Source organism: Thalassophryne amazonica, chromosome 12 (assembly GCF_902500255.1).
Source record: "Thalassophryne amazonica chromosome 12, fThaAma1.1, whole genome shotgun sequence".
Taxonomy (NCBI): domain Eukaryota; kingdom Metazoa; phylum Chordata; class Actinopteri; order Batrachoidiformes; family Batrachoididae; genus Thalassophryne; species Thalassophryne amazonica.
In genome coordinates, this window is record NC_047114.1 from 86,476,612 (window position 1) to 86,504,546 (window position 27,935).

The following is a 27,935-nucleotide window of genomic DNA, read 5'->3' on the forward strand; positions in this document are numbered from 1 at the left end:
TGAGAGGGTGGGTGACTCCTCACTCAAAGACTGCCCACAGGCGAATGATGTAACCGACAGGCGTGAAAAAACTCTCGCATGCCCACGAGGGTTCAGGCATGTCTGATGTAATCACACGTGATTCAAACCCATATGGTTTTTGAAAAAAATAATAAGGTTGGATACTTTTCTAATAGACCTCGCATATACATGACCTATTATGATTATGTCTATCAAGAAGGTTATGTTTTGTCATTTGTGCGTCAGATATTTTGTTCTGAGGATATCTCAAAAATGTGTGTGTGTGTGTGTGTGTGTGTGTGTGTGTGTGTGTGTGTGTGTGTGTGTGTGTGTGTGTGTGTGTGTGTGTGTGTGTGTGTGTGTGTGTGTGTGTTTATTTATTTATTTTTCCCCATATGACCACTGGACCGGGATTTGGTGTCATTTATTTTTATTTTTCTGTGCTGGTGCTAAATGGCGCCAGTGCCTCAACTGCGTCTTTTCGTTAAAGTGCAACATGATAGTTGACTACATTAATGGCTTTTTAAAATGTATTTCTGAGGCAAATTTGAACACTAAATTCAATAAAATATTAACACTTTAAATAGAAAAATAGAAAAAAATACAAGACAAATGCGCACAACTTCACATAATAAATAAAATCTAACCCAACTGCAATAATTTTACATTAAATAATAGTTTTTGAGTAACACTTTACAAAACACATACAGTCACTAATGCAGTAATAAACTTTAAGTAACAAGAATAAGAAAAACTTAATTTATCCTGAAGGAAATTGTTTTACCAGAGTGCCGAAACAGTAAACTTTTTTTAATACAGTGAGTACATGTTTATGCAAAATGACTGAAGAAACTTGCACAAGATGTTGACAGTATTGCACATAGCTCTGAGTAATTGAAAAACACTAATCGCCATGTATTCATCCTGTCGAAGGGGTTGGAATTATACAGTCTGATTGCCACAGGTAGGAAAGACCTCCTGTTGCATTCTGTGGTGCACCTCGGTGGCCTCAGTCTTTGGCTGAAGGTGCTGTTACAGGATATCAATGTGTTATGCAGGGGATGGGAGGTGTTGTCCTGGATGGTGAGCAGTTTTCTCAACATCCTCCTCTCTGAAACCTCCATCACAGACTCCACTCCACTCCGTTCCACCCCCAGGACAGAGCCAGCTCTCCTAATGAGCTTATTGAGTCTGTTCATGTCAGCTGCCTTCAGCCTGCTGCCCCTGCACACTACAGCGTAGAAGATGATGCTGGAGACCACTGAGTGATAAAACATCTGCAACACATTCCTGCAGGCATTGAAAGATCTGAGCCTCCTGAAGAAGTACAGTTGGCTCTGACATTTTCTTATACACAGCATCTGTCTTTACAGTCCAGTCCAAGTAAGAGTTAATTGTTTTACAATCATGTATTAAATGTGTTCATGTTAAGTAAACTTATTCATTTATGCATTATCAAATAATTTAAGATCCTAAGCACCAGTGATGAATTGTGAAACAAAGTTAACTGGGAGATAATTGTGAGGTAATGGACAACTGGTTAAAGTGGAGGATCGTTAGTTCTAATACCCATCAGACTGGAAACACATCAACTGTTTTCTGTGAGCTCCCAGTCCCACTGTGACATCAAGTGGCTGACTCTGGCTGACATAGCAGATTCTCAAAATTTCAAATGTCCAAATTTCCTGTCTTCAATGCAGGTCAGTATAACTTTAGGTTTGGTGATGGTTCATTGACTTGCTATGGGAGGTAGTTAATTTTTTTTTCCCATTGGAGGGCAGGGGCAGGGGTACCGCACTCTGCAGAGCAGTAGCGTAAGTCGGCGGAGCTGACTGTTGACTCGACATTTGAGATGTCATGTGATGTAACATATATATGTGTGTGTGTGTGTGTGTGTGTGTGTGTGTGTGTGTGTGTGTGTGTGTGTGTGTGTGTGTGTGTGTGTGTGTGTGTGTGTGTGTGTGTGTGTGTGTATACAGTGGTGGGCACACTTCCGATAATGGATAATTATCGAAGATAATGTTTTTGTTATGGGATTATCTAGATACATTATATAGATACCTTTAAAAACCATTATCGGACTAATTATCTTCCGATGAATTGTCTTCCGATAACTTTTAGACCGCTAACGCAGTAAACCCAGCTGAACAACAGCAAACATTTTTAAAATATAAAATCAGTTAAGACCTACCTGGTAAAAGTTTCCTAACATATATATATAGTTCTACTCTCTGCAAACAGCAGAGAGATAATTCCAGGAAAAACCACTCCACCTCTGCAGGCAAAGGAGAACTAGTCACACACACACAAAAAAAAATCATTTCCTTTAACACCATACTGATACGCTGGCAATATCACTCAAGTCATCCAGAGGCATATTTTTAACTTATGGTTCAAATTTTAACAAAACTAATTTTGGAAGTTATTTAAAATTACTGTCATGTCTGAAGTTTTATAAAGTAAAAATATCAGATATATGTTTTAGTTTTAAAATAATGTGCTAATTTTTAAGGTTTTTGTGAGAACATGCTGAGCCCAGCAGTGCATTATGGGTAGAACAGGATGTTCACGACAGGTCAAATGCATTTCAGACACTCTGTTTAGGCTCCATGGACAGCAGCATTAAACTCTAGTGCCTAAAACTCTCGTGAGTATATTCTCTGGGTTTATAGACGTTATTGTATTTGTGTTTGTTAAATTCCACGCATCGTAAATGTAGCAGACGGATTATCTGGGATTTTGTTTTGGAAAGATTTCAAGGCCTCTACTGCCATCTACTGGCCAATGGTGTTCATGGCAGTATTTTTTATTTTTTTTGCTAATTAAGTTTAAAAACAAAACAACAACAACGACAACAACAACAACATTACAAGACAGCTCTGCAGTGTTTGCACAGGCACAGTGCGAGCGGTTGGACACTTGTAGCTCTGCAGCAGCAGGATACCGTCACGACCGCCGACCAGAATAATATCAATTCGACCATACGATCGGCAATCAGGAGGTGGTCGTCAGATGTTAAATGCAGCTTGTTACTCCATGTACACTACACGATGCAGGACGCGCGATTAACCTGAAACTTGGTCTAAAAAATTCTCTTGCACAGTGTAAAGCCAACATTTATGTGTCAACAATATTGAGTGCACGTTTTACAGCATAATAAAACGTGTGCACATTCTCTCCACATGTAAAACATTTTGCGATGACACTTCCAGGGCTCAGTAAAAATGCCTGTTTTTACAAATAAAAAATGGAACATTTTACAAAAGCACATTTATCTCAGTTATCTGTAAACACCAACACACGACACACGTCACAGTAATGTGTTGGTTTACATAATAAATGATTGAACCAATCAGTGTTTAGCAGAGGCACATTTTACCCAGAATCCTTTGCGATCTGTCTGTGTGTGTTACAAAACCTCAGAATTGGTGCATTATTCAACATTAAAAGATATATGTTATATTTTAACTTTGTACAAATGACAGAATTGACATTAATGGAGTTATTCTATCAGTATTCACACAAAACCATAAGTCAGGATGCCTTTTTTTTCAAGACCTCCGCCTGCCTGGAGCATTGTGATTGGTAGAGTTGGCTTTGTGACTGCTCTTAAGGTGCTTCAGTGCTGTAGCCGTGTAGCTTCCAGTAGGGGGCAGCATGTTCAAACATTGAAATGCTTAGTCATTGTTTGAGTCTTTTGTCGCTTCCAAAAGCTATCGTGGTGTTAAAACTCAAATTCAGCTTGTTAGTAGTTGCAAATGTACCAGAGACAACACTGGAATTTATCGGTTATCTGTAACGTCCGATACATTTTTGGGTGGTTTATCTTTATCAAAGATAAATTTTCAATTATCTGATTATCTGTTATCGAAGTTAATTTTTTGGTTATCTGTGCCCACCACTGTGTATGTATGTATATATATATATATATATATATATATATATATATATATATATATATATATATATATATATATATATATCAATCAATCAATCAATCAATTTTTTTTATATAGCGCCAAATCACAACAAACAGTTGCCCCAAGGCGCTTTATATTGTAAGGCAAGGCCATACAATAATTATGTAAAACCCCAACGGTCAAAACGACCCCCTGTGAGCAAGCACTTGGCTACAGTGGGAAGGAAAAACTCCCTTTTAACAGGAAGAAACCTCCAGCAGAACCAGGCTCAGGGAGGGGCAGTCTTCTGCTGGGACTGGTTGGGGCTGAGGGAGAGAACCAGGAAAAAGACATGCTGTGGAGGGGAGCAGAGATCGATCACTAATGATTAAATGCAGAGTGGTGCATACAGAGCAAAAAGAGAAAGAAACAGTGCATCATGGGAACCCCCCAGCAGTCTACGTCTATAGCAGCATAACGAAGGGATGGTTCAGGGTCACCTGATCCAGCCCTAACTATAAGCTTTAGCAAAAAGGAAAGTTTTAAGCCTAATCTTAAAAGTAGTGAGTATATATATATATATATATATATATATATATATGTGTGTGTGTGTGTGTGTGTGTGTGTGTGTGTGTGTGTGTGTGTGTGTGTGTGTGTGTGTGTGTGTGTGTGTTGTTTGTAAATTTGATGTATCTCTGCAATTTCATCATTTTCTACTGGTGTGTTGTCAAGATAGGTTCAACATATTTATACATTTCTTGCAGAGGAGTTGGTGCTTCTCGTAAAGCCTCCGTCGTTGGCCAGTGAAAGCGAATGGAGCACTCATGGCGTACTAGTGCAAGTGACATTGTGGTAACAGAGCTCAGCACTTGCTGGCATTTTATCATGAACGTTGAAGATTTTAAGCATGTTGACAATTTTTTTTTAGGGACCATGATGACCACCAACATTGTCCGACTGACCAACGCCGGTTGACATTAACCAGCTTTTCACTCTCCGTTGGCGAATACCACTCTGAAAGGTGCAGTTTTATCACACAGCACAATGCCACAGATGTCGCAAGATTTGAGGGAGCGTGCAGTTGGCATGCTGACAGCAGGAATGTCAACCAGAGCTGTTGCTCATGTATTGAATGTTCATTTCTCTACCATAAGCCATCTCCAAAGGCGTTTCAGAGAATTTGGCAGTACATCCAACCAGCCTCACAACCGCAGACCACGTGTAACCACATCAGCCCAGGACCTCCACATCCAGCATGTTCACCTCCAAGATCGTCTGAGACCAGCCACTCGGACAGCTGCTGAAAGAATCGGTTTGCATAACCAAAGAATTTCTGCACAAACTGTCAGAAACCGTCTCAGGGAAGCTCATCTGCATGCTTGTCGTCCTCATCGGGGTCTCGACCTGACTCCAGTTCGTCGTCGTAACCAACTTGAGTGGGCAAATGCTCACATTCGCTGGCGTTTGGCACGTTGGAGAGGTGTTCTCTTCACGGATGAATCCCGGTTCACACTGTTCAGGGCAGATGGCAGACAGCGTGTGTGGCGTCGTGTGGGTGAACGGTTTTCTGATGTCAATGTTGTGGATCGAGTGGCCCATGGTGGCGGTGGGGTTATGGTATGGTCAGGCGTCTGTTATGGACGAAGAACACAGGTGCATTTTATTGATGACATTTTGAATGCACAGAGATACCGTGACGAGATCCTGAGGCCCATTGTTGTGCCATACATCCAAGAACATCACCTCATGTTGCAGCAGGATAATGCATGTTGCAAGGATCTGTACACAATTCTTGGAAGCTGAAAATGTCCCAGTTCTTGCATGGCCGTCATACTCACCGGACATGTCACCCATTGAGCATGTTTGGGATGCTCTGAACCGGCGTATACGACAGCGTGTACCAGTTCCTGCCAATATCCAGCAACTTTGCACAGCCATTGAAGAGGAGTGGACCAACATTCCACAGGCCAGAATTGACAACCTGACAACCTGAACTCTATGCGAAGGAGATGTGTTGCACTGCATGAGGCAAATGGTGGTCACACCAGATACTGACTGGTATCCCCCCCCCCCCGCCCCCCCAATAAAACAAAACTGCACCTTTCAGAGTGGCCTTTTATTGTGGACAGTGTAAGGCACACCTGTGCACTAATCATGGTGTCTAATCAGCATCTTGATATGGCACACCTGTGAGGTGGGATGGATTATCTCAGCAAAGGAGAAGTGCTCACTATCACAGATTTAGACTGGTTTGTGAACAATATTTGAGGGAAATGGTGATATTGTGTATGTGGAAAAAGTTTTAGATCTTTGAGTTCATCTCATACAAAATGGGAGCAAAATCAAAAGTGTTGTGTTTATATTTTTGTTGAGTGTGTGTATATATATATATATATGTGTGTGTGTGTGTGTGTGTGTGTGTGTGTGTTGTGTGTGTGTGTGTGTGTGTGTGTGTGTGTGTGTGTGTGTGTGTGTGTGTGTGTGTGTGTGTGTGTGTATATATGTGTAGGGGGTGGTGGCCAAGTGGTTAATGCGCTTGGTTTCAGTTCAGAAGGTTCCGGGTTCAAATCCCACCCCTACCACATTTCTCCATGTAATGTGGAGTTGCGTCAGGAAGGGCATCTGTTGTAAAACCTGTGCCAATTCAACATGCAGATCCACCTTGGATTTGCTGTGGCGACCCCAAGTGCAAACAAGGGAGCAGCCGAAGAGACTTACTATGTGTGTGTATATATATATATATAATATGTGTGTGTGTATGTATGTGTATATATATATATATATATGTGTGTGTGTGTATATATATGTGTATATATATAGAATCAAGCCACCAATCACCATCTAAAGTACATTTTCAGATCTTGTTGTTTATGAAATTTAATTATTGACTCCCAACTGTTGCATCATTGTCAGATTAAAGTTGTGCATCGTGGCATCAAATACAGTACATTCATGGAAGTGCATTTGATGTCCTACCAGTAAGGGCCCCCTCACACATAGTATGATTAAGTACAAATCTGGGGGACTCACGGCGGAACAGCTTGTATGAGTGAACCACAACAACATCGAGCCAACGGGCAGGCATGGACAATCCTGGTGCGACGGTGTCATGGTATGCTGTGTGCAATCAGACCTCACTGTCCAGCCCCCATCTGATCAGATCTGTACATACATATAAGCATTTTATGCAAGTGTGCCCCCCCCCCCCCCGGCACAGCAGGTGTGTGTGTGTGTGGGGGGGGGGGGGGGGGGGTGACACACGTGCACACATGCAAGACACATGCACCATGCGTGTGGCTTTTTGTAACTCCACACTCGTGGGGCACTTAGAAAATGTGTGGCCATCTGTGCTGTTAACATAAACAGTCAGCAGACGATCACTGTCGAGGTGGATGTGAAATTTGTCTAAGTGCCAAATGAGCGGTGTTAGATGTTCATGTGTGTGACCTGGAATTTTGCCGTGTAAGGGTTTGATGGGCTTGCACGGGACACACTCTGTCCGCTGCTAGGGTACGCAAATACTTGTAGCAACAGGTGTCCGAGGCGTTGGGAAGCAGCTACAATTTTACATGTAATGCATATGATTCCTGCTTCATGCACAATTTGACCAAATTCACACTATGTGTGAGGGGGCCCTAACAGACATTCAGATTCTTTGTCATTTAAAGATTAAATCTGAGGTGTTTGGTTCAATACAGTCTCCTGTAATGGTTTGGCAATGGATCCCAACACAGAGAACCACAACAATCGAAGGTAAAAGCAGGTTTATTATCCAGTGGATAAAAATAACACAGTCTTAAAGTTTCAGACAAGATATAAGATAAAGGTCTGTAACAGAAAGGCAAAAACAATGGGAAAGCCCTAAGATTAAACAGGGCACCAAACAATCAACTGATTAAGTGCAGAAACATGTGAAACCAGAATAACAGAAATCGGAACATGGAAGAAACATCAAAGAAAGGAGCCAGTAAATATTCACAACTGAGGAAAAACCCTTTTACAATAGTGATTCCACATCAAGAACACCCTCCAGGGTTTCAAACAGATCTTTTTTGTTTTTACTGTCCATGTCTACATCTTGCATCCAGTTTAAAACAGCATAAAGAGCAGCGCAAGTATTATGTCTGTTTTCCATCTGATGCAGATTGTTCTGCCCAGCATCTAAGCCCTCTCGGTCAAGGTACCACAAGCTTTTGTGTGGATGTGTTGTAAAAATGAGCAGAACTGGTGCATTGAGATCATCAATCAGCAGCAAGTATTTTCACCTTAGAGTAGCAAAAAACAGGTCTAAAACTCAGTGGTGTCAAGTACTGTACAAACGCTTTGACATGCTTTTCCACTAGCAGGATCACAACACACCTACACACTGTGCTGGTATACAAATAATAAATGTTTGAGTACAATGGTAACAAGAGCAATCAGATTTCTGATGTCCACCAAGGGTTGGTGAGGACTCAAAATAAAAGATATGTGATTCACATTGTGACCCGGAGTTTACCTGGATCCAGATTTCACCACACAATACAATAATTGCATACTGATCCAGAATGGTCCGACTCATCAAAATGTTGCAATCTGATATTTAATTCACAAGCTGAAACAAAATAGTGTCTTCCTGATGTTGGGTTCACATCATCATGTCGTATCCGTGAAGTAGTTTTGACAGAATCCTTAAAAGTATACAAAGTAAAATCCTGACCCAGAATAATGGCACCATGAAACTGAGTTGAACATGAAAATGAACAATGGAATAACAGCAATAACTAACGGCAGAAAATGCACATTAATAAAAATATATTTTAAACTGTTTTTCTTCCTCCCCATTAGTGGGGGCTGTGTGTGGATCAAGTGGATTCAGTTTTCACAGAGGGCAGAGACATCAATCAATCAATCAATTTTTTTTTTATATAGCGCCAAATCACAACAAACAGTTGCCCCAAGGCGCTTTATATTGTAAGGCAAGGCCATACAATAATGATGTAAAACCCCAACGGTCAAAACGACCCCCTGTGAGCAAGCACTTGGCTACAGTGGGAAGGAAAACTCCCTTTTAACAGGAAGAAACCTCCAGCAGAACCAGGCTCAGGGAGGGGCAGTCTTCTGCTGGGACTGGTTGGGGCTGAGGGAGAGAACCAGGAAAAAGACATGCTGTGGAGGGGAGCAGAGATCGATCACTAATGATTAAATGCAGAGTGGTGCATACAGAGCAAAAAGAGAAAGAAACAGTGCATCATGGGAACCCCCCAGCAGTCTACGTCTATAGCAGCATAACTAAGGGATGGTTCAGGGTCACCTGATCCAGCCCTAACTATAAGCTTTAGCAAAAAGGAAAGTTTTAAGCCTAATCTTAAAAGTAGAGAGGGTGTCTGTCTCCCTGATCTGAATTGGGAGCTGGTTCCACAGGAGAGGAGCCTGAAAGCTGAAGGCTCTGCCTCCCATTCTACTCTTACAAACCCTAGGAACTACAAGTAAGCCTGCAGTCTGAGAGCGAAGCGCTCTATTGGGGTGATATGGTACTACGAGGTCCCTAAGATAAGATGGGACCTGATTATTCAAAACCTTATAAGTAAGAAGAAGAATTTTAAATTCTATTCTAGAATTAACAGGAAGCCAATGAAGAGAGGCCAATATGGGTGAGATATGCTCTCTCCTTCTAGTCCCCGTCAGCACTCTAGCTGCAGCATTTTGAATTAACTGAAGGCTTTTTAGGGAACTTTTAGGACAACCTGATAATAATGAATTACAATAGTCCAGCCTAGAGGAAATAAATGCATGAATTAGTTTTTCAGCATCACTCTGAGACAAGACCTTTCTGATTTTAGAGATATTGCGTAAATGCAAAAAAGCAGTCCTACATATTTGTTTAATATGCGCTTTGAATGACATATCCTGATCAAAAATGACTCCAAGATTTCTCACAGTATTACTAGAGGTCAGGGTAATGCCATCCAGAGTAAGGATCTGGTTAGACACCATGTTTCTAAGATTTGTGGGGCCAAGAACAATAACTTCAGTTTATCTGAGTTTAAAAGCAGAATTAGAGGTCATCCATGTCTTTATGTCTGTAAGACAATCCTGCAGTTTAGCTAATTGGTGTGTGTCCTCTGGCTTCATGGATAGATAAAGCTGGGTATCATCTGCGTAACAATGAAAATTTAAGCAATACCGTCTAATAATACTGCCTAAGGGAAGCATATATAAAGTGAATAAAATTGGTCCTAGCACAGAACCTTGTGGAACTCCATAATTAACTTTAGTCTGTGAAGAAGATTCCCCATTTACATGAACAAATTGTAATCTATTAGACAAATATGATTCAAACCACCGCAGCGCAGTGCCTTTAATACCTATGGCATGCTCTAATCTCTGTAATAAAATTTTATGGTCAACAGTATCAAAAGCAGCACTGAGGTCTAACAGAACAAGCACAGAGATGAGTCCACTGTCCGAGGCCATAAGAAGATCATTTGTAACCTTCACTAATGCTGTTTCTGTACTATGATGAATTCTAAAACCTGACTGAAACTCTTCAAATAGACCATTCCTCTGCAGATGATCAGTTAGCTGTTTTACAACTACCCTTTCAAGAATTTTTGAGAGAAAAGGAAGGTTGGAGATTGGCCTATAATTAGCTAAGATAGCTGGGTCAAGTGATGGCTTTTTAAGTAATGGTTTAATTACTGCCACCTTAAAAGCCTGTGGTACATAGCCAACTAACAAAGATAGATTGATCATATTTAAGATCGAAGCATTAAATAATGGTAGGGCTTCCTTGAGCAGCCTGGTAGGAATGGGGTCTAATAAACATGTTGATGGTTTGGATGAAGTAACTAATGAAAATAACTCAGACAGAACAATCGGAGAGAAAGAGTCTAACCAAATACCGGCATCACTGAAAGCAGCCAAAGATAACGATACGTCTTTGGGATGGTTATGAGTAATTTTTCTCTAATAGTTAAAATTTTGTTAGCAAAGAAAGTCATGAAGTCATTACTAGTTAAAGATAATGGAATACTCAGCTCAATAGAGCTCTGACTCTTTGTCAGCCTGGCTACAGTGCTGAAAAGAAACCTGGGGTTGTTCTTATTTTCTTCAATTAGTGATGAGTAGAAAGATGTCCTAGCTTTACGGAGGGCTTTTTTATAGAGCAACAGACTCTTTTTCCAGGCTAAGTGAAGATCTTCTAAATTAGTGAGACGCCATTTCCTCTCCAACTTACGGGTTATCTGCTTTAAGCTACGAGTTTGAGAGTTATACCATGGAGTCAGACACTTCTGATTTAAAGCTCTCTTTTTCAGAGGAGCTACAGCATCCAAAGTTGTCTTCAATGAGGATGTAAAACTATTGACGAGATACTCTATCTCCCTTACAGAGTTTAGGTAGCTACTCTGCACTGTGTTGTTATATGGCATTAGAGAACATAAAGAAGGAATCATATCCTTAAACCTAGTTACAGCGCTTTCTGAAAGACTTCTAGACATGAAACATGGTTTCAAATGAAAATGTGTGCTGTAATACATTATTATTTAAAATAAACAAACAATAACAATATGTATTTTAATTAACAGTCATGATGATGACAATAATTGTACAATATATACATTAGTGCTTTCAGTCAGGAATTTTCCAAAGTGCCCTCCATAGTAATAACTGAACAAAGAAAGAAAAAAAATCACGTATTAGGGTGATTCTTCTAATTGATTCTAATTACGGGCACTATTGGCCTTGTAAATGTAATTTCCACGACACCACTGCCTTACAATATAAAGTGCCTTGGGGCAACTGTTTGTTGTGATTTGGCGCTATATACATGTGCTCTGATGTCACTGTTTATCTCCATAGAAACTACCCAAACAATCTTTCATACAAACTGCTTAAAGGGACATTACAGTGTTGTGGTGGAAATTACAGCAATAGTGTGTGACAACTACATTTTGTTTAAAAAAAACAGTTGTATGACATTGAATACCCCAATTATGTTTTGATTATTTTACTGATATTTTATTCAGAGATATTTTAAAACATTAGAAAAAACGTTTCTTTACCATTCATTTTTATCATTGAAGATCAAAAGTCTGGGTGTGGGACAAGCACAAAACAGCAATATTTGCATATAATGATGCTGAAAAAAGGTGAAAAAGTCATCATAGACTACTAGAACAAATTTCTTAACACACTTTCATTGTAAAGATAACTATAAAAGTGTGAAATTTCCCCTTTTTTCTGTTTTTCATACAATATGATCAAAGGACATAATAAGTGCCCATAGTCTAAGAATCACCCATTAGCAAATGTAAAGGCATATTGTATGATGTGTGCCTGTGCCTTGACAGAAAAACACATTAATCACACACAGAAGAGAAAATGATATGTCATTACGAGAACAAAATACTCCTGAATAATGTGACATATAAAATGCGCTGCTTTGCAGCCTGTGCCCTTATTTGCGCTGATATTTCCCGCTGCTTAAATAGCAGTTTGTACAAGGACACACTGCAGACTGATTTGTGCTCACGTGATGCTGTCTGCACAGACTGTTTTTGAATCTGCTGTTAAGATAGAGCGCTGTGTGAGTTTTCTCTGGGTACATCAACTTCTTTCCACATTTCTGAAACCAGCAAATTGGACTATTGCACCACTGCATGCTGGGAAAAGGTCCAGCAGCACAAATACCTAAACATACAAAATAGATGGATGATCGGGCCGGTTCAGGTTCAGTACAGAGAAGAGATGGATGAAATAATTTGCTCCCACCAACACTAAATGTTTCATTATAGTTTTGCCTGCTGTTGTGTGGATGATTTATGCTTTAAAAAAAACAAAAAAACACCTGAAGCAAAAGCTCATTCTAGTTTTCTTTTGAAGTGGGTCAGAATCAAAAGTCTACTAGGCTAATAATACTCACCATTCAGATCAGAGTGGCCAAAGCATGTTTTCTAAGAGGCCTTTGAGAGGTTGTATTAATCACATACAGTACAATTCAATCTACACAACACGCACACAAGTACAAACTATAAACTGAACACAAATATCATGCAAGAAATGCACTAGGAAATGAGCAATCAGAGATTTCTGAGCCGGATATTCTCCAAAATTCAGTGGTCTTTCGTGCCCTAATATCCATCTGTGGTGCAAATTTGGTGAGAATCACTTAAGTAGTTTTGACATAATCCTTCAGAGCCTATAAAAGAAAAATCTTGATCCAGAATTTGGCTCCGGATCCAGATCACTTCTAAAATTCAGTGTAGTCTTCCTTGGCCTAATATGTATCTGTGGTGCAAATTTGTTGAGAATCTGTGCAGTAGTTTTGACATAATCCTTCAAAGTGAAATTATATAAAGTGAAACTTGATCCAGAATCCTCCAAAATTTAATGGAGTTTCCATGGCTTAATATCTATCTGTGGTGCAAATGTTGTCAAAATCCATGAAGTAGTTTTGACGTAATCTTGCGGACGGACAGACAGATAAATAAATACAGATGATTTTATTACGTCTTTGGTGGATGTAATGAACTCATGTGCCATTTCATTCATTGTTTGCTTTGCAGAGAAGCACAAGCATGTACGCACATTAATGCTCTTAGCTATCTCATCTGATACAAATGTGCTCCAGCACTAATGCTGCCTTTCATATCGCTGAGGTACAATGCAGTAAATCAATACCTGAAGAGCGAAATCAACAGCTCAAGCAGCAGGCACAGAGGGACTGACAACAAGGAAAACTTGAATAATGATCTATGGGCACCTTCACACATATTGTAAATACATACAACTCAGGGCAACTACCGTCAGAACAACTCGTATGAGCGCACCACAAAATAACTCACTGACAGACAGGCATGCACAATGCCAGTGCAATGGTTCATGCACACGGGAACACAGTACCAGCAGCATTGTGATGTGTAACCACATCGCACAGCTGCTGTGAAAATAAAAAACTAGAAGCACTCGGAGAGCGCAAACCTCTGCCAAGGCCATAGGGTCACTGACGTCACATGGAATACCCTTTTGCAAAGAGACTTATTCCACGTCATTTCAAAACCACTGGGTGTAAAAGTTCACGTCATTTCACACATCTACCGTCATGTTTTTGATTCAGTGGTTAACCCTCTAGGGTCCGAGGGCATTTTTTTTTTTGGACAGTTCACTCGCCTGGCATAAATGTTTTATTATTGCTGTTAACAGCTCTCCCTGCATCCCACAATCAAGTTTTATGTCTCTTTTTTCCAGTACAACCTGTACTTTCAAAATACATATGCTATTGTTGTGTTTTATAAGTGTAATAAAGGTTTGCAATCAGAAATAAGAAAGGAAAAAGTAAAGCGGAAAATAATTTTCCACACACATTTATTCAAAACACACAGCAAACTATAATAAACTCGTAACACCATCACTCCTAAAAATAATCTTTGGTGTGTCATGTGAGGTGAATCTGCCCTACGATTGGATTTTGGAAAACCATGTGACGGTGAACCAATTCCAATTGGACACTCACATTGCTCATGTCATCACACAGCTTCTATGAGGAGTACAAAGATGGTGGATGGTGGCTCAAAAGTCCACGGAGACCTTTCAGCAAAAAAAAAAAAAAAAAGAACAGTAAGTTTCTATCTCATATCATTAAAAAGTTATTTATAATTAAGTAAAGCTTGGTCTCAGCCATCGTATTCGACGGTGTCGGCCCCAGAGGATTAAACCCTAAGATGTTCAGCAAACGTATTTATAAAGAGAAACTGCATGAACTACACAAGTTTTTTTTTTTCTAATAACAAGTTTATTCAATGAGGAGAAACAAATGCTAAATTATTGTTGTGTCATAACTTATTTTTTTGTTCAGCCTTTGTGACCCGTCTTCGTGAAGTTAGATGCAAAAATGTTGAAATTGATCTTATCCTGCAATGATAAAGAATCCTTAAAAAGAATACTGGATCCGGATCGTGTTCCAGGTCATTACCAAGATTTAATGACTTCTAAGTTAGGCCAAGATACACCCCTGATGAAAATTTCATTGAAATCCGTTGAGGATTTTTTGAGTAATCCTGCTAAAAACCAACCAACCAACCAACAAACAAACGGACGCGACCGAAAACATAATCTCCTTGGCAGAGGTAATAAAAAATCCATGTCACCCACGGGATTCGATCCAATGCTTTCCAAAAGCTCTGATTGCCAATCAGAAACTTTACCTCTGAGCTACCATTGCTGGCCTGTGAAAGATGCAGGAAAATGCCTTATATCAGGAAGGACATGGACGTATTTAAAAAAAAACAAAAAAAAAAACACCCTCCATATAAAAACACTGGATTTTATTGAATCCGTCTTATCAACTGGGCAATATAAATATGAACCATCTGTTCCTCTGTAGATAACAGATGGTCACAGACGTACAGTCATGAAATGACATGAATGAGAAGGAATTTGCTTGTCTCATCTCGTCCACATCTGCTGGTGCGTGTCCAGCCGGCCTGCGCACATGTCCTGGCAGACACGTGTGTCTTGTGGGCACCGCGTCATGTGGAACAGAGCTTACGTGGGTGACATGACAGTCAGATCGCCCATCGCTGATGGTCTGTTTTAACCTGGGGGCATCCTGTTGCCACAGTGATATGTTTTTATTTATGTCCATGTGATAACACATGCACGTCAAAGTGGTCAGTTGTTAGTCTGTCCAAACACAGTCCTGCCGGGATGACCAGATTGACAGATCTCCACAGTCACTTCTGTCAGCGGCCAAACCTCCTGTCAGTTCAGCACACACACCAAACCCACACTTTTGGGGCACAATGTATGATATTTTCAATCATTGTACTTGGCTCCAGCTTAAACTGTACGACAAAACCGCTGGGTGTAAAAGTTCAGAGCGCATGATTTATGTTCTCATACTATACGGCCCGATGCGCTGATGTAATCTGACTACTCACATTGTACATTCAGAAACCACACGTCAGACTTGTGTTTCCGGAAGCAAAACATAAACAGGAGCTGTTCTCTCTCAGAGATGATGACTATTTATGCACCCTGCTCAGTGTGCCGCTCTCATTGGAGCAACAACACACAGAATGTGTCTCTTCCCAGATAGATCTTTCAGTGCAGCTTCTTGTTCTGACTTTAACACGAAGTTAACACCCAAGTCTTTCATCGCCAACTGTAAATGGTAATCATCCATTCCAATCATATCTTTCTGAACTCTTCCGCATCAAACTCCATCGTGTCAATGTTTACTATGTGCTTGTTCATAAACTTTGTTTCTTAAATATTTATTATGGCCACTCTTAAAACTTCAGTTCTCTTTATAAATTTATTACTGGTAAATTTTAGAATTAATTTAGATTAGATATAGTCATTCTCTCACAGGAATATATCACAATTATCTGGCAACACTCGTAGCGCTGCTTCAACAGCGCAGAACCCTCACGAGGGCCGACCAGAATATCAAACAGGTTTGATTTTCATCCAACCATAGGACTGCCGTTGGGGAGGTGGTCGTGAGAGATTAAATGCAGCTCATTACTCCATGTATACTACATGATGCAGGACGCACAATTCAGATGAAACTCAGCGAGATCCAAAAAATTCTTGCACAAGTGGAAAATCGGCTCAAAAGTGCCAAAACTTGCACATTGTAAGCCCAGCTTTAGACAAATTTCACTGCCAGCATGACAGTAATTGTCTGCTGACTGTTGTTGTGTTAATAGTGCAAATGGCTACACATTTTCTAAGGGCCAAACAAGTGGTGTTAAATGTTCGTGCGCATCACCTGGAATTTGGCCAACACTTGCTGCAAGAGGGTTTCATGGGTTCTCACAGCACACACTCTGTCTTTCAGCCGCTGGTGTGCACAAATAGTTGTAGAAACAGGTGTATAAGGAGTTGGAAGCAGCTACAATTCTACACTTCATGCGCACTTTATGTGCTAATCAACCAAATTCGCACTATGTGTGAAGGGGCCCTATACCATGATACTCTATTCCCCAAGTACGACTCTGTTACATGTTAGCTTGTTACTTAGTTAATCAAACTGCCCAGCAAAAAACTCAAAATTCACACAGATTATTTTTTTTTAGTCAACATGTAATAATACCTGAAGATGTGCAGTACGATTTTTCTAAGCAAAATTATAGCTCTAAGTCTGGTTTTTATGCACATCGTAAATCCCATTGTTCAAAATGGAGGCACTCAGCTCATGCTAACATTAGTCCATTAGCACTGAATTATGTGATGTTATATAACGGCTGAGTGGATCCTTGTCATTTGATTGGTGCTTTGTATGTCATTTGACATGGATTATTCATCCCATTTGTGTTGCATTGCATTTAGAGTGCAGTTTGGTTCCATTTAGAGTGCAAATTTGGTCCCATACGTTTGGCGCCATTGCATTCTGCACACACCTGCACGCACGCACACACACAAAACAAATCCACTGCACAGTGACATGAGCGACAGCAATTTGATTGAGCTAACTGACTTTGCTAGTTCGTGTAGTTCCTCAGTCCAGCCAAAAATCACGTCAGCTTTTCATCTGAACAGCTCTTCATGCATCCACATGGCTTACAGCAGAGTGGTGTGTGTGTGTGTTACAAGAAGTCTTTTTTCTTACTTTTTTGGGAAGCATGAGTTTGGGTTGGACTTCAGCAACACAAAAATGTAAGTCCCCTTTGTGTTGTTTATAAATTAATAAAATATCAAATGACAAGGATCTATTTTAGCCATTATATAAAACAAATAATGAATATTTTACATTCTTTGAAAGGTATGAATATTTCATTCAACTCAGCTTTGCCTCATTGAATGGTATGTTCCAGCTTTCACCTCATGAAATATTCGTACCATTGAACTCATAAACATTCATTATTTGTATTTTATATGCAGTGTTGCCAACTCCTCAGTAAGAAAAGTAGTTATTGGCTGTCATCATCTAATTTGCATATTATTTGCATAGTATGATGTCATAACAGATGTTGTAGAAAAAAACGTTGTGGGAGAGACCAATAAAATATATTTTTTATCAATACATATTTCAGAAATACTGGGACTAAACAAATATACTTGATTATGATCACAGCCAGCAAATTAGGCTAAAACTTGTTGAATCCATAGACTGTTATAGGTCAATCATTTTGGTTTACTTGGAGCAAATATTGGGAAAATACTAAGAAAATTTTGTGCTATTGTTGTTTGGGAGATTTTATATAATGTATTAATTTAATCAAATATTTTAAGTATTTCCATTTTGGCGTATTTCTGCTCGATTAGAGTGGATTTATCCATGGGGTTTGTGCTAGTAATGATATTAAATGCAAAAAAAACAAAACAAAACTGATTTGTAAGATTTGAAATGATTCAAATTCATTGCTGAATAATGATGCGTCAGAATTTTGTGCTTTACTTTCGGCATCCTTCTTCTTTCCGCCTCTATTTGATTATGCAGAGTGCGTTCCAGCTTCCACACAAAACAAATCAGGCATTCCTCCAGCTAACATCATTGTCATGCAGCAGCTCCCAGTTCAGTCATATTCTCCCCTCACATCTCAGAACCAAAGCCCCCTCACAAAGCCTTATAAAAATCTATGCCCCGGGAGGGAGCAGACTGCAGAATACTAAAGCCTGCCAGGTGCTGCAGTTATTAAAAAAAAAAAAAGGCAGCAGCCCTTTGCTTAAACAGAGCTGCATTATTTGAAAGACAACTGAGAGGCATAAATAGTGCGAACGCGTGACAAGGCCCAACTATCAGCACCACCTAATCGGCCCCGGTGGTGTTGGTGTGGTCGTCTTGGGTGAGATCAGTCGAGTTGGTCTTCCTTGACTCGTGAGAACACACTCTGAGTTCGACCTTGAGCCACTTTTTCCAGTCAATCAGTGATAATTCAGCGCAGTTGGACAACAGTGTGAAATGATATCACTCTGTTGAACAGAAATAAACAGGACGTCAGGAACTATATTGTGCACTGCTGGTTCTGTTTGTGGCACTGATCCCGTTTCCTTCAAAACATCAAGGTCACAATAGCTATTGATACAATGGTGTGCACAGTGTTTGTGTGTCTTCACTCAGTAAATGAATTATTTCTTTTGATCACATAAAGATGACTTCATTAACATTTCTAGAATGGATTACATTTCCTCCTGAACAGTTGGGTTGCATGCTGATCAAGAATCCGTGCAATACTCCTGCAGGAGCAGAAGTCTGGCAATCAGCGCCACTTACGCTGACTGACAATTACATCAGCATCACATAAGACAGGCGCAACAAAGACAGCGCTGGCAAACTGTGACCGTGTGAAGAAATTGCTTAAGGGTTGGCCACAGGACAGGCAACGCACAATTGACAACATTTTGTTGGTCTTTCATCAAAAAATATTTTTGAAAGAAAAAGTTAAAAGCATGAAACCATTATTACATTCGTGTGAGTAAAAAAAAAAACACCTTTGATAATCGCTTGAATATATACAGTAGTGTTCAGAATGATAGCAAGTGCTATGTGTCTAAAAAGATTAATTCAGGTTTTGAGTATATTTCTTATTGTTACATGGGAAACAAGGTACCAGTAGATTGAGTAGATTCTCACAAATCCAATAAGACCAAGCATTCATGATATGCACACTCTTAAGGCTATGAAATTGGGCTATTAGTAAAAAAAAAAAAAAGTAGAAAAGGGGGTGTTCACAATAATAGTAGCATCTGCTGTTGACGCTACAAACTCAAAACTATTATGTTCAAACTGCTTTTTAGCAATCCTGTGAATCACTAAACTAGTATTTAGTTGTATAACCACAATTTTTCATGATTTCTTCACATCTGCAAGGCATTAATTTTGTTGGTTTGGAACCAAGATTTTGCCAGTTTACTAGTGTGCTTGGGGTCATTGTGTTGTTGAAACACCCATTTCGAGGGGATGTCCTCTTCAGCATAAGGCAACATGACCTCTTCAAGTATTTTGACATATCCAAACTGATCCATGATACCTGGTATGCGATATATAGGCCCAACACCATAGTAGGAGAAACATGCCCATATCATGATGCTTGCACCACCATGCTTCACTGTCTTCACTGTGAACTCTGGCTTTAATTCAGAGTTTGGGGGTCGTCTCACAAACTGTGTGCGGCCCTTGGACCCAAAAAGAACAATTTTACTCTCATCAGTCCATAAAATATTCCTCCATTTCTCTTTAGGCCAGTTGATATGTTCTTTGGAAAATTGTAACCTCTTCTGCACATGTCTTTTATTTAACAGAGGGACTTTGCGGGGGATTCTTGCAAATAAATTAGCTTCACACAGGTGTCTTCTAACTGTCACAGCACTTACAGGTAACTCCAGACTGTCTTTGATCATCCTGGAACTGATCAATGGGTGAGCCTTTGCCATTCTGGTTATTCTTCTATCCATTTTGATGGTTGTTTTCCGTTTTCTTCCACGCGTCTGTTTTTTTTTTTTTTTTTTTTTTTTCCATTTTAAAGCATTAGAGATCATTGTAGATGAACAGCCTATAATTTTTTGGACCTGCGTATACGTTTTCCCCTCTCCAATCAACTTTTTAATCAAACTACGCTGTTCTTCTGAACAATGTCTTGAACGTCCCATTTTCCTCAGGCTTTCAAAGAGAAAAGCATGTTCAACAGGTGCTGACTTCATCCTTAAATAGGGGACACCTGATTCACACCTGTTTGTTCCACAAAACTGACGAACTCACTGACTGAATGCCACACTACTATTATGGTGAACACCCCCTTTTCTACTTTTTTTTTTTTACTAATAGCCCAATTTCATAGCCTTAAGAGTGTGCATATCATGAATGCTTGGTCTTGTTGGATTTGTGAGAATCTACTGAATCTACTGGTACCTTGTTTCCCATGTAACAATAAGAAATATACTCACAACCTGGATTAATCTTTTTAGTCACATAGCACTACTATTATTCTGAACACTACTGTATGTATTTTTACCTTTTAAATACAAGTAAATTGCCCATAAGAGGAAAGGACACAACTATAAGTTGATTTTTGGCTGAGAGCTCATCTTATTTTCACCAAAGCGTAACTTCTCAAATGAATAACACTGGTCAACAAAAAATTAAAATAAAATAAAAAATTTCTTGCATGGACTTTGAGAACTGATTTAGGGTAATTTTTGGGGTGCTGAATCCAAATCTGAGCTCAGATTTCCTCTATCACATCAGGTTTTTTTGCAGTCTGCATGTTCCAGATTGATGGATTACGCAGAAGTTGCTTAATCGCCCACAAGTTTGACGCCCTTAAGGACACCTTCACACACAGTACGAAGTGCGCATGATGCAGAAATCATGTGCAAACTGTGTGAAATTGTCCCTGCCTCTAACGCCTCGTACACCTGTTGCTAAAGACAGTAAAGCTCACGGCAGGTGTCGGCCAAATTTCAGGTAACACTCACGAACATCTAACACCACTCGCATGGCACTTAGAAAATGTGTGGCCAGTCGCACTCTTGGCATGACAACAGACTGCAGATGATCACTGTCGTACTGGCAAAGAAATTTGTCTGAGTTCCCCATGACTTTGGCTTTGGTGTGTGCGCTGAGAACTGACAGGAGGTGTGGCTATGGCAGAAGCAGCTGTGGTGATCTGTCATTCTGGACATCCCAGCTAAACAACACCTATACTGTGTTTGGACAGACATGGACTAACACCTGTCCACAGAGGCGCATGTATCTGATTGCTGTACGAGGTCTATTAGAAAAGTATCTGACCTTATTATTTTTTTCAAAAACCATATGGATTTGAATCACGTGTGATTACATCAGACATGCTTGAACCCTCGTGGGCATGCGAGAGTTTTTTCACGCCTGTCAGTTACGTCATTCGCCTGTGGGCAGTCTTTTTTCATTGTTTAGGAATAGCTCAGAGACTGCTGCTTTGTTTGATCAAAATTTTTTCAAAAACTGTAAGGCACAACTGAGTGGACATCATTCGATAAATTCAGCTGGTTTTCGGTAAAAATTTTAACGGCTGATGAGAGATTTTGGTGTGTAAGTGTCGCTTTAAGGACGGCCCATGGCGCCTGACGGCGATCTGTGCTCCGAGGCGGCATCGTCTCGCTGTTTCAAGCTGAAAACTTCCACATTTCAGGCTCTGTTCACCCAGGTCGTCGTCAGAGAACAGAGAAGTTTCAGAAGAGGTCGGCATGAGGAGTTTATGCGGACATTCCACTGTTAAAGGAGATTTTGTAATGAAAGAATGTGCAGGCAGATTCGCATGTCAGGCCGGACCCGACCGCGGGGGGTTGCAACACGAAAAACACCTCTGTTGGAAACCTTAACGGACAAGTTGGAACATGCCCAGCTGTTAAACAATTTCTCAGATACTCACTTGTTGAAAGCCATCAAAAGCCGCCTGAATTTTACAAATGGTTTTCAACACGGAGGTGTTTTTCCTGTCGCGGCGCAGATGGATTTGCGGCGTCGTCACGGAACCGACTCGGCGAATTTGCCCGCACATTCTTCCATTACAAAATCTCCTTTAACAGTGGAATGTCCGCATAAACTCCTCATGCCGACTTCTTCTGAAACTTCTCTGTTCTCTGACGACGACCTGGGTGAACAGAGCCTTAAATTAGGAAGTTTTCAGCTCGAAATAGACAGACGGACGCCACCTCCGACCGCGCCGCGCCGATCGGCTTTGTGAGCTGTCCTTAAAGCGAAAGAAACTCCACAACCTCTCATCAGCCGTTAAACGTTTCACCGAAAACCAGCAGAATTTCTCGAATAGTGTCCACTCGGATATCCCTCACAGGTCCCGAAAAAATTTTGATAAAGCAACGCGTGCCGTCTCCAGCAGCGTCTCAGACAAAGGATTTCAGCCGAGAGGGCTGGACCAGTGCTCACTCAAAGCCTGCCCACAGGCGAATGACGTCACCGACACGCGTGAAAAAACTCACACATGCGCACGAGGGTTCAAGCATGTCTGGTGTAATCGCACGTGATTCAAATCCATATATTTTTTTTTTTTTATAAAACTGCCAGTTAGTTTTCTAATACACCTCGTATTTACGTGGTCATAGTTAAAAACATATATTGCCGTGGCAACAAGCTGCAGTGAGCGCGTGCACAGAGTGGACAATTACATCCTGTCAGGTTGAAATGGACTGTCAGATCAGAATACACAGCGGGCCATCTGACTGTCACGTTACCCACATGAGCTCTGTTCCACATGATGTGGTGTTTGTGCTGTGGCACACGGTCCACAGGACACCCGTGTCAGTCAGAACACGTGCGCGGCCGACTGGATGCACTGGACCAGTAGTTGTGGACATCAGAGCACACTGCTTCTCATTAATGTCATTTCATGACTGTATGTCTCGGACCATGGGTCATCACCAGAGGAACAGACGGATCATATTTGTGTTGATTGCTTGATAAATGCTGTGTTTTTATATGGTGTCTTATTTTAATTGTGTTCTTCCTGATATGAGGCAGTGATAAAGTCTCTGACTGGTAATTAGAGCTTTTGGAAGGCGTGAGTTTGCGTCCTGTGGGTGGTATGGTTTTTTTTTTTTTTTATTCCACATGACATAATGTGGTGGTGTGATGTGGTCCCACAGGTACTGGCTGTTTTTTTTTTTTTTTTTTTTTAATTCCGCATAAGCATAAGATATACATAAGATAGATATTCCACGAACTCTCGCACCGGACTCGTGCATGCCTACCCTTGTTTCATGGTGCACAAATTCAAACTGTTTTGCACTGTTTCGCCGTTCTCAACCAGACATTGACCAAACTCCGCACTATGTGTGAAGGAGCCATAATTCTGCACAAAAGCAGCTTCAAAAGCATAGTTTTAAAACCAGCTTTGCAAAATGTGAAAGAGCCATAATATAGTGTTATGGCCCTGAAGAGGTCTGCAAGATAGCCTAGCTATGAAGCCCAAATACTGGCCTCCATTTTGGAGTGAGATTTCCCACTCCCAAACAACCAATAGGAGAGCAGCGCTCCCGTCACACCCCCAAACTTAACTAGAGTGAGGCTGACCAACGCTGATGTCAGCGTCTCGGCCGCGAACCAATCACAGGCTAGGAGAGAGAGGCCAATATGTGGCCCAGTTCAGGGCCGGTTGTCAAGCTATGTGTGAGACTGCAGCTTTTGCTTCAATGCTTGATATGAGAAATATATTTTCATATCTCAAAAATGTGATGCGATTGGCAAAACCTAACACCAGTTTCAGATTCACCACCAACAAATTACCCAAAAGCATTAAAAATCTCCACGCAAGAAAAATCATGTTGACCAGTCAATTGAGAATTGCCGCACATTTGAGCAGCTTTCTCGCCATCTAGTGGGTGACGTGAGCATTTCAGGGCTTCCATGCATATCCCACTAGAAATGCAAAATATCATCAAAGCCATTTATAAATGTCAGAAATGCATGAATTTTCGCAAGAAGATCTTTGACCTCCCAATTTTAATGTATAAAATTTCTGATTTTGAGAGTTTTAGGACATGGAGAGTTTTGCCATACAGATGGAAGGACGGATGGAAGGACTGCAATTTCTCTTGACAAACATGACTTACAGTTGTCACCAGGGCCACTCAGCTCTTCATGCTTGAGATACGTTGTTGGTTAAAACTTTGTGATGATGTCTGGTTGTTGTTCTTGGAGGTTATTTAAGGTTCATAGATACCCATAGATTGGGTATCTTGAGCTGGGGGGATGAATATGCAATGAACATCACATCCAGGAGGACCCCTAGACTCCTGTATGTTTCATGCTACGGTTTTTGAGGATAAGCACTGGGGCCTGTATAGGACTTATACTTCTACAAAATGGGAAATTTAACCTACAGTTTGCCAGAAGGCACATGGGAGACTCAAGTGTTGCGTTCATACATTTTCTTGTGTGAAACTCTTTTCCACTCCACCATGAAACCAGTGCAGCAGGCAAAAGCTGCATGACGGCACTTCCTCCAGTCACAGCTACACCATTCTATAATTCCCTTATGGGTGTCTTGGTGGCTTTCCTCACTTCTCTGCTTGCACTACCACTCAGTTTTTGAGAACTGCCAACAATAGAGAAATTTACCATGCAGTACCATACTGTTTTCTTATAAACTGCTGAAGTGTAATGGGGAGGGGAGGGTTTATTGCTTAAAGCAGTGGGCTTGTAACCAGAACATCCTTGGTTCAAATCCCAATCAGGCCAACAAATCACTAAGGGTAGTGGGGCAAGTTCTTAATCCCCAAGTTGCTCCCGGTGGGCAGTTAAGTACCATGCATGAGAATGGGTGAATGTGAGGCAGCAATGCAAAGCACTCTGAACCTGAAAGTGCTATATAGATGCAGCCCATTTGTTGTGGTCTGTCTTATGTCTTGTCTATTCATTGTTGTGTTTTCTTGTCTGTCACACTTGAGCCTTTCTGAGTTCCCCTTTTAGTTTGGTCATTCTTTGTTTGTTTTAGGAACTACTACTTACCCAGGGTTCTTTGTGGTTTGATGTTTCACTCTGTCCCTGTGTGTTTGTAGGTGTGGCCCTGTCACGCTGTGTTCCTTCACAGGTGTGTCTCATCACAATCGCCACACCTGTCTCTCGTCTTCTCCTTACAGGTCACTATTTAGGTTTGTTGCTGTCAACCTCACATTTCAGAGTTATTCTGATTTGTTCTGGCCCTGTTGTTAGTAGCCAGTTGGTGATTGCTCAGTTCCTCTGTTCCTGGTGTTGATGCCTTTCTGGTTCCCAATCATTTGAACTTTCCCACAGTTTTGGAGTTGTGCAATCCATTTTGGCTTTGGTAAATAAATGCTTTACCTTTTACTCCTCCTAATAATAAGAAGAATATGCACTTCTGATTGGGACTATTTGGGACTTCATATTCATTTCAGATTTAGATGGAAATCCTGCTCATAATTGAATTGAGTTCATCCAATGCATCAGTTTTTTGAGTGCGACTTGGATTTTAGAATGTCTTTTGGTACATCACATGACCTATGACAGCGAAAAAGTGTTTGTTTTTTTTATTGTACGTTGTTTTATAAATTGTGTTGTAGCATGGCCCAAGCTGATGGTCACCCCTTTGAGTCTGGTCTGCTTGAGGTTTCTTCCTCAAATCATGAGGAGTTTTACCTTACCACTGTCACCTGTGCGCTTGCTCTGGGGGTTGGTAAGGTTAGACCTTACTTGTGTGAAGCGCCTTGAGGCAACTTTGTTGCGATTTGGCACTATCAGCACATTCTCACATTTTATTCCGTGCTTCAGTGACAAAATGAGTCAAATTTTTGTGACAGGGTTTTTTTACTCACTATTAATAACCCTACTCCTACCCCCAACTCTAACCTTAACCATAACTAAATCCTACTCCTTCCCCCCACCATAATCACCACGACTCCCGCTTCCCTTTTAATTTCGTGCAGCTATCACAGAATGAATTAGAATGAATTTGTGCTGCCATGAACAACATGAGGCGCTTTTCATCACAATATCACAAACCAATAGATTAATGTATATTTCATGCTGCTGAATCACGACTTGATGTGAGACTGGGTTGGGCACTATATAAATGAAAATAAATTTTAAAAACATGAAATTTAAAGTTTTTTGAAATGTGGCTTTTTCAAATCACCCAAAAACCACACCATGTGAGCGTAAAAAAACCCACCTTTTTTTGCGATATTTTAGGTTTTTTCAGATTTTGCAATTTGAGAAAACAAAACTGAAGCAATCGAATCTGAATGGTGCAGGTCACCAAAGTATCAGAGTCCATATTGGATTAATAAAGTACATGCAGTCTTGTAAAACATAATGAGAACACGTTGTCACAACAACTGAACACACTGAAAATTAGGAGTCATGAATATTTGTCTTTCTGTGATGGTGATGGTGATATTAAGACGGCAGCAGTAGGCGTACGTGCGTCAAGAGTCTTGCTCCATATTTGGCAGGTTAATGGATTTCATATATTTGTTGAAGGTCTGAAGGTCTTAAGTGCCTCAAGGGGTGGCAACCCTTGAACACCGTGGTGGACACCGGTGGTCAGGGAAGCCGTCCGACTGACAACGGAGTCCTTGGATATTTTATCTTGGAGGACTCCGGAGGCAGTTGCAAGGTACCAACAGGCCTGAAGGGTGGCAGCCTCTGCTGTGGAAGAGGCAAAACAGCGTGTGTGGGAGGAGTTTGAAGCAACCATGGAGAAGGACTTTCGGTCAGCACCAAGGTGCTTCTGTCAGACCGTGAGGCACCTCAGGAGGCGATAACGTGGAATCATCCAAGCTGTCTACAGTAAGGTTGGGACTCTGTTGACATCACCTGAGGATGTAATCCACCACTGGAAGGAACACAGTGCCTAAGGAGTGGCAAACTGGGTTGGTGGACCTCATATTTAAAAGGGGGACCAGAGAGTGTGTGTCAACTACAGGGACATCACACCAGTCAGCCTCCCTGGTAAAGTCTACTCCAGGGTGCTGGAAAGGAGGATAGTCAAACCTCTGATTGAAGAGGAACAATGCGGGTTCCGTCCTGGTCGTGGAACAACCGACCAGGTCTTCACTTTCGCAAGGTTTCTTGAGGGTGGGAGTATGCCCATCCAGTGTACCTGTGTTTTGTGGACATGGACAAGTTTAGAAATAATCTATACTCCGGTGCTTTTACTTTAGTGTTATTTTAAAGTTTTTTTTTTTTTTTTACTGCCTCTTTAGTTGAGCTAACCGGCAGCTAGCTGTTAGCCGCCGTCACAGTTACCTCCATTGAATGTTTGGATAGGCCTGAAGCAAGATGGCGACAAGCGGGCGATTTGAACCTCTGGCTACGATGGAGTCTGATGGTAGCAGCAGAGACGGTCTAGAGGACCAGATCGCTGAAAGCATTAGAGAAGCGGTCAGTGCATCTGTAGATGCCTCAGTTAAGGCACTACGAACCCCACAGACACATCACCCAGGCCATGAGCATGGCACCCGACGCCAACAACAAACAAAGGAGCGGGCAGCAGCAGCATCCACCATCAGACTATGCCCACCTGATCGCGGACCTGATGAGCCAGATGCTGCCCATGATTACTCGGACCATCTGTGCTGCAGTATCTCCTT